This window comes from Lissotriton helveticus, chromosome 9 (assembly GCF_964261635.1).
Source record: "Lissotriton helveticus chromosome 9, aLisHel1.1, whole genome shotgun sequence".
Taxonomy (NCBI): domain Eukaryota; kingdom Metazoa; phylum Chordata; class Amphibia; order Caudata; family Salamandridae; genus Lissotriton; species Lissotriton helveticus.
In genome coordinates, this window is record NC_136070.1 from 73801084 (window position 1) to 73813966 (window position 12883).

The following is a 12883-nucleotide window of genomic DNA, read 5'->3' on the forward strand; positions in this document are numbered from 1 at the left end:
ACTACTCTCACTCTTCCTTCCATACCTTCATGAGCTGTTTAAATTCAAAGTTTTGCCACTGCTACAGTGGGTGCAACAGGGCTCTTGTTTGAGTCCTACCTTATTTAATCTTTACATGCGTGCCCTGGCGGATATCGTTAAGCGAGCGGCATGGTTTTGACATCCTGTCATACGGCGATGATATTCAGATCCAGGCTTGGGCAATGTAGGTAAGAGTGGAGGGTGGGGGTGAACAGACGACGCCAAGGGAAACTTAAATGAAAACCACTTACCATGCTCGCCGCATTTGTGTTTTTCGATGGACTACAGTGTCTAAGTCCGTTCGTAAGTAAGTGCAGTGAAGCCATATAGAGTACATGGGCTGGGAGTTTGTCATTACGAACTTCACAGCCCTATGATAGCTTTACTGCATGCTAAGAAGTTTGGTATCAAACATCTCCGCACAGTAAACCCACATTGATGCCAGTGTTGGATTTATTGCAAAATGTACTCAGAGGGCATCTTGGAGCAGCTACCCCCTGAAAAACAACCAACTCCCTCATTTTCAGCTGACTGGTCTGCTCCAACCTGCCACTCGCAGACATGTTTGTGAGCCCTTGTGCTCTCATGGGTCAGGAATAAAGCCTGCTTGGGGTGGAGGTGCTTCTCTCATATCCCCAAACAGGAACAGCATTCAGGGCAGTGAGCCTCAAAGGCTTCCTGCTCTTTGTTATGCTGAACAGAGCCTCTCCAGCTAGTGCCCGCCCCATGACCAAGCCCCACTTTTGGTGGCAAGGTCGGCGAGGAAATTAGTAATCAGGATTGGTGTCCTCAAACCCCCCCCCCCACCTACCCCCTGCCAGGACCACCCCTAAGGTGCCCCGACTGAGGTGATCCCTCCTTAGCCAATCCTCCATTTTGAATGAAGGATTTTAGCTAATCAAGTTAGGGTATGCCCCCTCCCAGTAGGGAGGGGCATAAAAAGGGTGTAGTCACCCTAAAGACAAGTAGCCCATTGGCTACCATCTGCCAGCAGTTTTAATGCTCCTGAATTCAGTATTTAGGAGCACCCCTGAACCTTGATCCTCCGATTCCTGCAACCTACTTAGAAAAGGACGAAGAAGACGCAGTGCAGCCAAGCCTGAAGATGACTACTTATTTGGCCCCCAGACCTACCGGCCTGTCTCCTGCTCAAAGATGCTGAAAAGAAGACAACGCCTGTCCTGTGGCGAGCAACTTCCAGAACCTGAGGAAAATGGCCCATGCTTCAGCAATGACTAGATTTCCAGAGGACCGCTGCCCTGTCAAGAAGAGTCCAACTACAAAGACTCTGGATCCAGCTGGGACCGCGCATCCCTGCTGATTCTGCACCTGATGTCTACGGCCCGAGTCTTAGTGGCTGCAGTTAGCTGTTGGCTGAATACAAAAAATAAAATGATAATAACGTTCATTATTATCATGTTGTATTTTTGAATTCAGCTTGCCGCTGAAGCCAGGCGGGCGAGACTTGGTTCCCTGCGTCACAGGGGGAGGAGTGGTGGCAGCACCTAAAGTGCTCATGACGCATTCCGAACCGTCATGCGCCCTCTGCATGTTCTCCACGCAGGCTGTACTACAGCCTAGTTGGAGAACATGCACAGCCTTTCTCTGGAAACCAAACTGGGGCCTCTGAAGAAGGATACAACCCTGACAGGGAACTTATTTGAAAAACATGAGCACCGAGCACAGTGCTATTTGCTCTAGTACGACATGTAACCTCTAGAAACACAAAGACATAATACAACTCGTAACCATTGTAATGAAGATAAATATTTAGTTTTTAGGTCTCGCCCTGGAACAGGGACAGAGACTCTATAGCCGTCGGATGCCGGGGAATGAGGGACACAAAACTGGCACGATTTTTAGCAGTCGGATTTGGCTGCGTGAACGCGCACGTTCCGTCCTGCGCCGCCCTCCCATCCTACTGCGCATGCGCCGCCCTCCCAGCCTACCGTGCATAACACACACACACACACGTCGCAGACAGACACTCGCTCACACACACACCCCCTCCCTCACAGTCACACACACGCACTCCAAGACACATACACACACGCACGCACACACATACACACACATACACAGCCCGCCTCCCCCCCGCGCCTACATGCTCCTCTCCCTCCGCCCGCCCGCCGCTCAGCAACGCACTCACCGGCTTCCTCTCCTCAGCTGCAAGGCCCGGCAGCAGGACTCTTCTTCCCTCCTTCGGCACCGGGGCGCAGGGTAGGCTCCTGCCTGCTCCGGTGCTCCCTGCTCCCAACACGGCTCCAATCGCGGCTCTTCCGTGGGAGGCGGGGTAGGCTCCCGCCCTCCTACTTCCTGTTTCCGGGTGTCGCGCCGGCCTGCCTGACTTCCTGGTCGCAGGCCGGCAGAGTAACGAGGATGTTTTGCGGTATGTATTTATTTATTTAATTATGCATTTTTATATAGCGCAGACTTTACCCGAAGGCGGTATTTATTTTTTTATGTATTTATGCATTTTTATATAGCGCGGACTTTACCCGAAGGCGGTATTTCTTTATTCATGTATTTATGCATTTTTATATAGCACGCACTTTACCCGAAGGCGGTAATGCTTGCCTTTAAATACTGCATAAATAATTTTAACAACAAATACTTTATATGTAGCTTTTTATGTACATAAGAAAACTATAGCATAAAGCAAAAAACATTGCCATTTACAATAATAATAGCTCAAAGTTAAATAATGCGAGACCTATTGCATTGCAAATGCTTGTTATTATTATTCTTTTTGTTCTTTTGGGTAGAAAAAAAACTATATATATATATATTCACTGAAAAAACCATAGGTTATAGACCATATATAGTTAGGAATTAGCATTTACAAAACCTTGAAAATTCACTGAAAAAACTATAGGTTATAGAGCATATATCGTTAGGAATTAGCATTTAAAAAACCTTATTTTACTCACACAAAACCATTGAAATTCCATATATAGTTAGTTGCACTAACTATATATCGCGCACCCGCAATCCACTGCTGATGATGTCACATATTACATCATTCATGACATGGTCAGTGACATCACTGATGACATCACTGATGACATCTCAAATGACATCACTGATGACAACATCCAGTGACTGTATAATTCTGTAAAGTTAAAATATGTCTTACATATTGAACAATGAGTGGATGTATAAGTGTCTGGACGAAGGATTTAGTAGGTGCATGACTGAATGTATGAGTGACTGATTAAATGTGTCTCACTGAGTGCATGGGTTAGTGACTAAACTGTCTTAATTTGTGCATCATTATGTCTGTTGTTCTGTAAACTGCTGCATGTGTTGATCAGTAGCTATATGAGTAACTATATGGGTTATTGATTGATTGCCCAAGTATTTGTATGGGAGACTGAGTGTGTGTGTGGCTAGCTGGGAGGTGTGTGACTCTGTGCAGATCAATCTGTACTTGTATCAATGATTGTATAAGAAAGTAAGTATGTGTTAGTACATGTTTGAAAATGTAAGGTGCTCTATGTTTAACTGTATAGACAAGAAAATGGAAGTCTCATTGATTCTTTACAGGACTGACTAGGTGTGTAAGTAACTCCATGGATGAGTGGCAGACTGTGAGTGTCTGTATAGGTGTATGAGTGCATATGATAGTGTTGTAAAGATGAGTGATTGTATGTATGAATGATTGTATGGGTGAATGAGTGAAGGTGTGTGTAGACGTAGCAATCAGTGAGTGCGTATGTAGTAACTAGTATTGGTGTGTCAATGGTTTCAAAAATTATACTCTTTTTAACACTGGGTGAAACAGAGGTTATATTAAAATGTGAGGAGATGCATTGTATTGTCACATGAATGATATCATCAGTGATGTGGTCATTGATGTCAAATGAGATGTCATCAGTGATGTCATCAGTGATGTCACTGACCATGTCATGAATGATGTAATATGTGACATCATCAGCAGTGGATTGCGGGTGCGCGATATATAGTTAGTGCAACTAACTATATATGGAATTTCAATGGTTTTGTGTGAGTAAAATAAGGTTTTTTAAATGCTAATTCCTAACGATATATGCTCTATAACCTATGGTTTTTTCAGTGAATTTTCAAGGTTTTGTAAATGCTAATTCCTAACTATATATGGTCTATAACCTATGGTTTTTTCAGTGAATTTTCAAGGTTTTGTAAATGCTAATTCCTAACTATATATGGTCTATAACCTATGGTTTTTTCAGTGAATTTCAATGGTTTTTTAATAGCAAATATCATAAGCTGTCGAATGTCAAGTACGTGGTAAGTAAAAACATTTTCGTGTTTATGCACACTGATCTGCTTTGAATGCTGCCCCCCACCCCTCATTTCTATTAGGAGTACTCTCTCTTTGCAGATAGTGAAGGTTAGTTAACGCAGCCCTTTGCCCCCTTTGTAATCCGTCGTGCCTGCTTCTCTCTCCATTTGATTGATTGTTCTCTTTGGTTCATTCTCTATTTACAAACAAGCACAGAGTCGCAATACTCTGTTTAGTCTTTGCAGATAGCGAAAAACCGTGTAAAAAAACAAAAGGAATCGAGCAAAATCAGTAGGCCACTAATGGGATCTCTTTTTGACCTCGCTAAAATAGAAACATTAGGAACAACCTGTTGAAAATAGCAATGCGTATGTACATAAGCGGCGTTCATTTGTGTTCACAGTACCCCTTGTTGATTGTTTGAATCGAGCATTGAATTGTTCGAAGTTGGTTCTCTTAAGGATCTTCTCTGCCTGCAAACGAGGAAGAATAGGAATATTCTCTCTCCCTTTGCAGATAGTGAAGGGTAGGTAACGCAAGCCTTTAACACGTCGTACCTATTTCATTCCTCATTGATTGATTGATTGTCCGAACATTGACTGTTTGGGAATTAGTTCTTTTTGGAGGTATTCCCTGTTTGCAAATAAACGTAGGAAAATCTTTGCAAGTAGTGAAAGGGTACGTAATGCGGACCTTTCTCCCCCGTTGTAATCTGTCATGCCTATCTACTCCCCACTGATTGATGCACCTGTTTCACCCGGACCATTTACTAGACATACGTCATCTGGCCCGACCAGAGAGCACCCCTAGTGAAAAGGACATATGCAATAATAACGAAGTGATCACTGTATCCTGTTAACAGAAACTTTAGCATGAAACAACCTGGAAAGAAAAGAATAGGAAAACGAAAATCAGTAGGCCACTGATGAACATGAACTTTTATTAAACAACGAACAAAGAAACGATAACATAACGTAATGATAAAACCTATTAATGTCCTAGAAACAAGAAAACGTTAAAATATGCCATTGGTGAGAGACCAGAAAAAACAGTAAGAGAAACCAAATCACCCCTCGCTGTCCCACCGCCTGCCACGCCAAAAAAATCGATAGACTAGGGAAAATGCAAGTCAGTAGAACATCCGCCCCCACTCTGGAAACTTCCAAGGTGGGGCAGGGTTCCGGCTACGCCCAGCCGGGAGCAGCCCATATAAGGCAGGTCCTGCTGCCACGCCTCGGCCAGGAGATCCTAACGTAGGGTGTAGCCGGAGGAGAGGCCGAGACCAGCGGGACCCGGCCAGGGGATTGCCTTTACAACGCTGAACAGTTGCAGGGGGGGGGGAATGTCTCCTCGACCCTCCCCTCTCTCTCCCAGTCCGGCCGCGGTGGCCCTTGAGAGTTGCAGGTAGTCCCGCCACATGCTCTTCCGGTCCGGCCACCAACGGTCGGGGGGCCGAGGCCGACGGGATCCGGCTGCAGCCGATAAACCAAGAAACCCGTTCATGGGGCCAGAGCCAGGGGCGTCCGGCCGACATCTACCGGAAGCCCGGCCCGAAGACGGACGGGACACTTCTTCTTTCTTGTATAATTGCTGCAACAACCCTGGGGGGGGATGTCTTGCACATGCCTCCGACCCCCCCTCCCTCGTCCTCATCGCCTGGTCCGGCCATAACAAATATCAAGCGAGACGCCGTGGGTTGCACTGGGAGGGAGAGACGGTGCGAACAGGCCTCTCCCGCCTCCCCAGTGGAGGCTTCCCAGCTGCACCCTCAGCGCTCCAGGCGCCCGGAAAAGAGTTCTTCCACTGTGGCCATGCTGCAACGTCTCGCCCGGCAGGGTGGAGCCCGTCCGCTCATTTGACCCCGCGATCGCCAGTAGCTACCGAACTCTCAAAATGGCGGTCGACCTGGCAAGAGCGGGCCCAGCATAAAGAAATGGCCCGATCACTGGTTGACTCCACCACCGTAGTCCTCCACGACCTTGAAGATTCTAGAGGAGCCGCGGGAGTCTCCGACCCCCGATGGGGAATGACTGCCATGATCACCCGTGGAGTGACGAAACTGTATCCGCGGGACGTCGGCGCCAGCCTCACTTTGAATTACTAGAATCCTGCAGACCTCACTTCCGGTGAAAGCACAGTGTGACCCGGTAGGAAAAATTGTTGCACCCCCTCCCCTTTTTGACTGATAGTTCAAACCACCGATCCTTTCCTTTGCCCTTTTAACAGAACTTTGGACTGCCTCCCCCTCTTTTACATTTTCTAGAGAAAACAAAACATTAACCACTACATTAGCATAGCAGTTGACACCAGAACTGTTTTCAAATTGAAAACCAACAACATCTTCAACAGAATCCTTTTTGTTTCTGCTGTGACCCTGCTACAGCACAGGCATTGTCCCCAGCAGTAATTCTGCAATGCCGGTAAGAATAGCTGTGGTGCCTACTGGACTCACTCACCCCCGCGGCGCCCCACGCCGTTATGTGCTGGGCGGCAACTTGCTAGACATCACTTTCGTGCCATCTAGATTTCAGCGCGTTCGGCTGCCTTGGAACTATTCGCACAACAGACCGCTACTGACAAGAATATTTCATTATTGGTGCTGTCAATTTCAATAAATCTATTGGATAATTCAAAAGAAATTGCCACGGTCTCTTGGTTGTTTAAATGTTTTTACTGTTTTTGTTTTGTTGTATATATTTATATGTTATTAAAGTTTTATATTCCTACTACTTTGTTGGAGTGCTATATATTTTTAATGTGACACATAATTGTAAAAACTTTGATGTACAAAGAGTCATTCCTGGAATCTTCCGCTTCAGGCTCGGTCCCCTCCCCAATCACAATACAGGATAGTTTTCAGATAGTAGGAACACGTGTGGTGTGACGGATCTCATCGGGTGTGGGCCTTGATCTACTATAACTCCTTTGAAGAGGGGTGATTCTTTACAGCTGGGGCCATAAACTACATCTGCAGGGCTAGCTGATAGCCTGGACAATCGGACACAGAGGAAGAGGAGTGTCAGAGGGTGCGGTAGTGAATAGGGCGAAAGGGAGGTGTCGGGCGGGCACAGAGTGTGATTCTCAGGGAAGAGCAGCGCAGATGGGGGGAGGTTTATTGCCCATGCATAAGACAGAGAGCGGGGGTGACCAGTGCCTGGGGAAGATGCTTGCGAGGGTGAGGAGCCATGCTACGAATCGACAGCGTGCAGAGAGTGGGTCTGGTCAAGACATCTAAAATGGCTGCCGTGCACGACAAAAGTGTGGCATTTCAAAAAAGGCAAGATGGCGCAGACAATGTTTTTCAACACTTCCTCATTTCCTTCGAATCGAACGTTAACAGACGTTGGGGCATATTACCAAAGTTAAGCGATATTTATCGCTAACGATGCTTACCAACGAATTTTTTACCGCTAAGCATCGTCAGAAATTATCGAAGATAAACCTTGCTATTATCAAGGTTTATCACAAATGCGATAATAAACGGCCGCAATGCATGAATATCGCTAAAAACTCAGCGATATTCATACATTACCGAGCTAATGCTCTTAGCCATGTTATCCACCTCCCATTGGATAACATGGCTAAGAACTGCTCAGGGCAGGTGTTACTTTTTGGAGATATTAGCGCTTAGCGCGAATATCTCCAAAAGTTGGTAATAGGAGATAGATATCTTGCATGTTGTAATGCAAGTTATTGTGGTATATGGAACTCATACCATAATCTCTCAGGAAAGCAGAAACTGATCCTTTTGGGACCGCCTAAAAAGGCCTAGGGGGTGAGGAGTACTCTACTTTGCCCCCTTTTCACGTTCCGAACTATTTTATTTTACTCTCTTCTGTAATTACACAAAATAGCAGCGATAAGATGCATCGGAGACACACAGTGAGAGAAAGGAGGCCGGAGATGAAGAAGAGATGTCAAATACACATTGGAGATAATATAGTGGCAGAAGGGAAGTAAATATGAGTAAACTTACCATGTAACATAAAAATGTTGCACTCTATACTATAAGTCTCATTTTATACTACAATCACTTCGCTACCTCATAAATTAAAAATAAAAATGAATAATGTCTCAAACAATTTTTGATTTCTAAATATAAATTTATTCTTCAGAATTTTCTAAATTTGAAACAACTAGTAACATGTCCTCATCAGCAATGTCCTCATGAAAAGTCTGCAATAATGATTCTTGTAACTCTATGGTCTCCAAACACTCGATAAATTCGCCATCAAGAGATTGATCAAAAAAATCATTCAAGTCATCTCCTCCTTCTGACAATATTTCATTATTGGTGCTGTCAATTTCAATCAATGTAGTGGAATCATTCAAGTCATCTCCTCGTGACAATATTTCATTATTGGTGCTCTCAATTTCAATCAATGTAGTGGAATCATTCAAGTCATCTCCTCCTTGTGACAATACTTCATTATTGGTGCTGTCCATTTCAATCAATCTAATGGAATCATACAAGTCATCTCCTCCTTGTGACAATATTTCATTATTGCTGCTCTCAATTTCAATCAACGTATTGGAATCATTCAAGTCATCTCCTTGTGACAATATTTCATTCTTGGTGCTGTCCATTTCAATCAATCTAATGGAATCATACAAGTCATGTCCTCCTTGTGACAATGTTTCATTATTGGTGCTCTCAATTTCAATCAATGTAGTGGACAATTCAAAAGAAATTGCCACGGTCTCTTCATTGTGAGCCATTTTATTTTGAAATTGCTTGCTGTAAATTGCAGAAAAAAATAATCACTTTCATTTATCGTTTTTAGTAATACATAATATAAAACTAACTTTATCAAGTATTTAGTATAACAGAAGGACTGCAAATAAATAACAGAAAACATTTTTCAAATTATCTTCAAGTGTACAACATAGTTCCCCTTACAAATTAACAACTCACCTTTTTAAAAGTAGGAAAAGTGTTAGTACTGTGTAAATCAAACACCAGAAATTCACCACCAAAAATTCCTCACAAATGTACCTCAGACAGTAGTATCACAAAATGGCTGTGGTTTCCTCTCATTTGACATATATACATAACCAATTAACTTTCATCACACACAAATACAAAACCAAAGTAACATTTTAATTGGTTCTAAATTTCAACACTTTCAAATGTGTTTTCCCCATGCAATTTTCCATAGGACATTTACATACGTCTACAGCCTGAATGGCTGAACGGAATTACACCAAACTTGGCAAAATGGTACATCAAACCTAAGAGGTCAGGAAGGATCTACTATGCCCCCTTATGGTCATTTCCCCCTTCGCTTTGGCCTCCTCTTGTCTCTCAATCCTACCGAGAGACAAGATGGCGGCCTCTACGGACTGTTTGGAATGTTGACAGACGCCGGAGAACCAATCAGCTTCGCAAAGCTCCGTAACGCGAAAAGTACGCGAAGCGGAGCGCTGTTACAGATATATATCTTTTTTTGAACGTTAATTTCTCAAAATCCACTGGAGCACATATATTGAGACCTAGCAAAGGCACATCGGGCTACCAGTCCCTAATATTTTACCAAGTTTCGTGCAAATCCATTCAGCCGTTCGATTATTATTATTATTTTTTTTTTTTGCCCCGCGGGGCCCTTTTAAAACCTCCACATCAAACCTAGGGGGTCAGCGAGGATCTACTATTCCCCCTTATGGTCATTTGCCCCTTCGCTTTCGCCTCCTCTTGTCTCTCGATCCTACCGAGAGACAAGATGGCGGCCGCTACGGACTGTTTGGAATGTTGACAGACGCCGGAGAACCAATCAGCTTCGCTTCACAAAGCTCCGTTGCGCGAAAAGTACGCGTCCTGGGCCGCTGCCCAGTCCGCTGTTACAGATATATATCTTTTTTTAAACGTTAATTTCTCAAAATCCACTGGAGCACATATATTGAGACCTACAAAAGGCACATCGGGCTACCAGTCCCTACAATTTTGCCAAGTTTCGTGCAAATCCATTCAGCCGTTCGGGCTAAAAGTGAGGCCAACCGCCCTATGGAAAACTCAATGTTAAAAACACGTTTTGGGACCCCCCTTTTTTCTCGACCCCCCCTGGACGAAACCCCCCCCCCAATTTTCAGGGGCTGCTCAGAAACAAAATGTGCCATTTTCCTGAAAATTTCAGCCAATTCCGTCCACAAAGCCAAAGTTATTAGACATAGAATTTTCAAAAAACCCATAGAGAAAAAATCCTAACTATATATACCTACTGGCGACCGCCAGTAGGTAATATATATATATATATATATATATATATATATATATATATATATATATATATATATATATATATTTTCTGAACAAGAGACCAGCTAGATTTGCTCTGCACAATCGCATGTTGCTGGAATTCATAGAACTGTGCTTAACGAGCAATAATTTTCTGTTTAAAGATCAGCTGTATACCCAAGTCTCGGGGACCGCGATGGGCACCTGCTTTGCTCCCAGCTACGCGAACTTGTTCGTGGGCTGGTGGGAGGAGCGGGTGCCCATGGTCCTTCAGATTGAGGGGCAGGAAACGGAGAGAGTAATACGATGGTTCAGGTACATCGATGACCTCTTCATCGTGTGGCAAGGGACGATGGAGGGGGCACAACAATATATAACAATCCTGAACGACAACAACTGCAACCTACACCTCTCAGGGACCATAAGCCCGACTACAGCTGAGTATCTGGACCTGAGGGTGGAAATAATGAATAACGAGTTGCACACGTCACTGTATCGCAAGGTAACAGCAGGCAACTCCATCCTGCGAGCCGACAGCAATCATCCAAAGAGGCTAATACAGAGCATCCCGTACGGGGAATTGCTTAGGATGAAGAGAAACAGCAGCAGAGAAATTGACTTTGAGACGGCAGCAGCAGGTTGCGTAGAAAGGTTCACCAGGAGAGGATACGATCCAGCAACTCTGGAGAAAACTCTGAAAAGAGTGAGAAAAATGAAAAGGGAAGATCTCCTGAAAACAAAAGCACCAAATGACCAAACTAAAAAGGAGGGCAAATTCCGCCTAATCACTCCATACACCAGTGACTCCATGGAATTGAGAAAGATTATGCAAAAGAACTGGCATATTCTGGGGACAGACCCAATACTCAAAGATGATATCCCAACAAAACCCCTGATCACGTACCGGAAAGCAAGATCACTGCGAGACTCCTTGGTGAGAAGCCATCTTAAAAGTGTGACATCGAGAACAGGCAAAATTGCAGAGATGGGGGGGTTTTTCCCTTGCGGTAAATGCAAGGCCTGCGTGGGATGCAAGAGAGTACGCACATATGACATCCCAGGAGCAGGCATCACCAAGTCCATCAAAAGATTTCTAACCTGCAGCACTAACTATGCAGTGTATTGCCTAATCTGCCCTTGCGGATTGAAATATATTGGAAGCACGATTCACCAACTTAAGATCAGGGTACTCGAGCATCAAAGGGCCATAGAGAAAGTGGATCCCGCATACCCGGTGGCGAGACATTTTGACCAGGTTCACCAAAGGGACAGGACCAAATTACAATATTTTGGCCTGGATTTTGTACCTGAGAATCCAAGAGGAGGGGATAGATTAAGGACATTGAGACGTTTGGAGTCAAGGTACATAATCGACCTTATGACAAAGGCCCCCAGGGGATTGAACCATGGGGAGGAATTGGCGGTCCATTTGGGAAAGTAAATAAGATGAAACATATAGACATACTGGAAACTTTGTATATACAGCAGCGTTGGGTCTGGGTTTGGTTTGGCATTTTCTTGGGGACACTGTATATATATTGGGCACTGGAGATTCTTTGAACATAAGATTTACCAATGCATGGTAGGATGGACTCTGGAAACTTTAATTTGGGGCTTATTTTTGAGCACTAAACATCAACCCCGGATGTGCATAGACGGGGTACCACGCCGATCCACGGCGAGATAGATGTTGTTTTGTTTCCACATGGGCAAACAGTACCTAATGTTGAACTGTATTTAACATGTTCCAAGATGGCGCGCCCGTTATTTTTGAGCGAGTCCATCTACTATGTTGATGATTGTTTTCTGCTATATCCACGGCGCGTCCTCACAGTGTAGTTGACACTGAGGAAGGCGTAAGCTGAAACGCGTCTGTTAACGATTTGTGATTAAAATTTGGCGTGAGCACTGCTAAGCTGTTTGGTTCCACGAGTGCAGTTCTTTGGAGTTGGATTACTTCTGAGGCTGAGCTTTATATATATATATATATATATATATATATATATATATACTTTGCATAGAAAATACTTAAATAACTGAATAGATACACAATCCCAATAATATGATACAAATTAGAACCACATGTACATATATATATTCAGGTATAGCCTAGAAAAGATTTTTTTTTGTCAAAACAAGTTCAATACACTGCATCAGGTTGATTCAATGTTGCCTAAATAATATAACAATTATATAATTTCACATATGTAGACGCTGGTAGTGTATGTTGAACACTTGTTAAGCCAAAAAAGAACATGCGCTGAACCACAGCACTCGGACAGCGTTGTGATTGGTCAGGGAATTCTGGGAAGCTGTGTGCTTCCTGCCGAGAGGAGGACGGAGAAAGAAGAGACGACGGTAAAGAG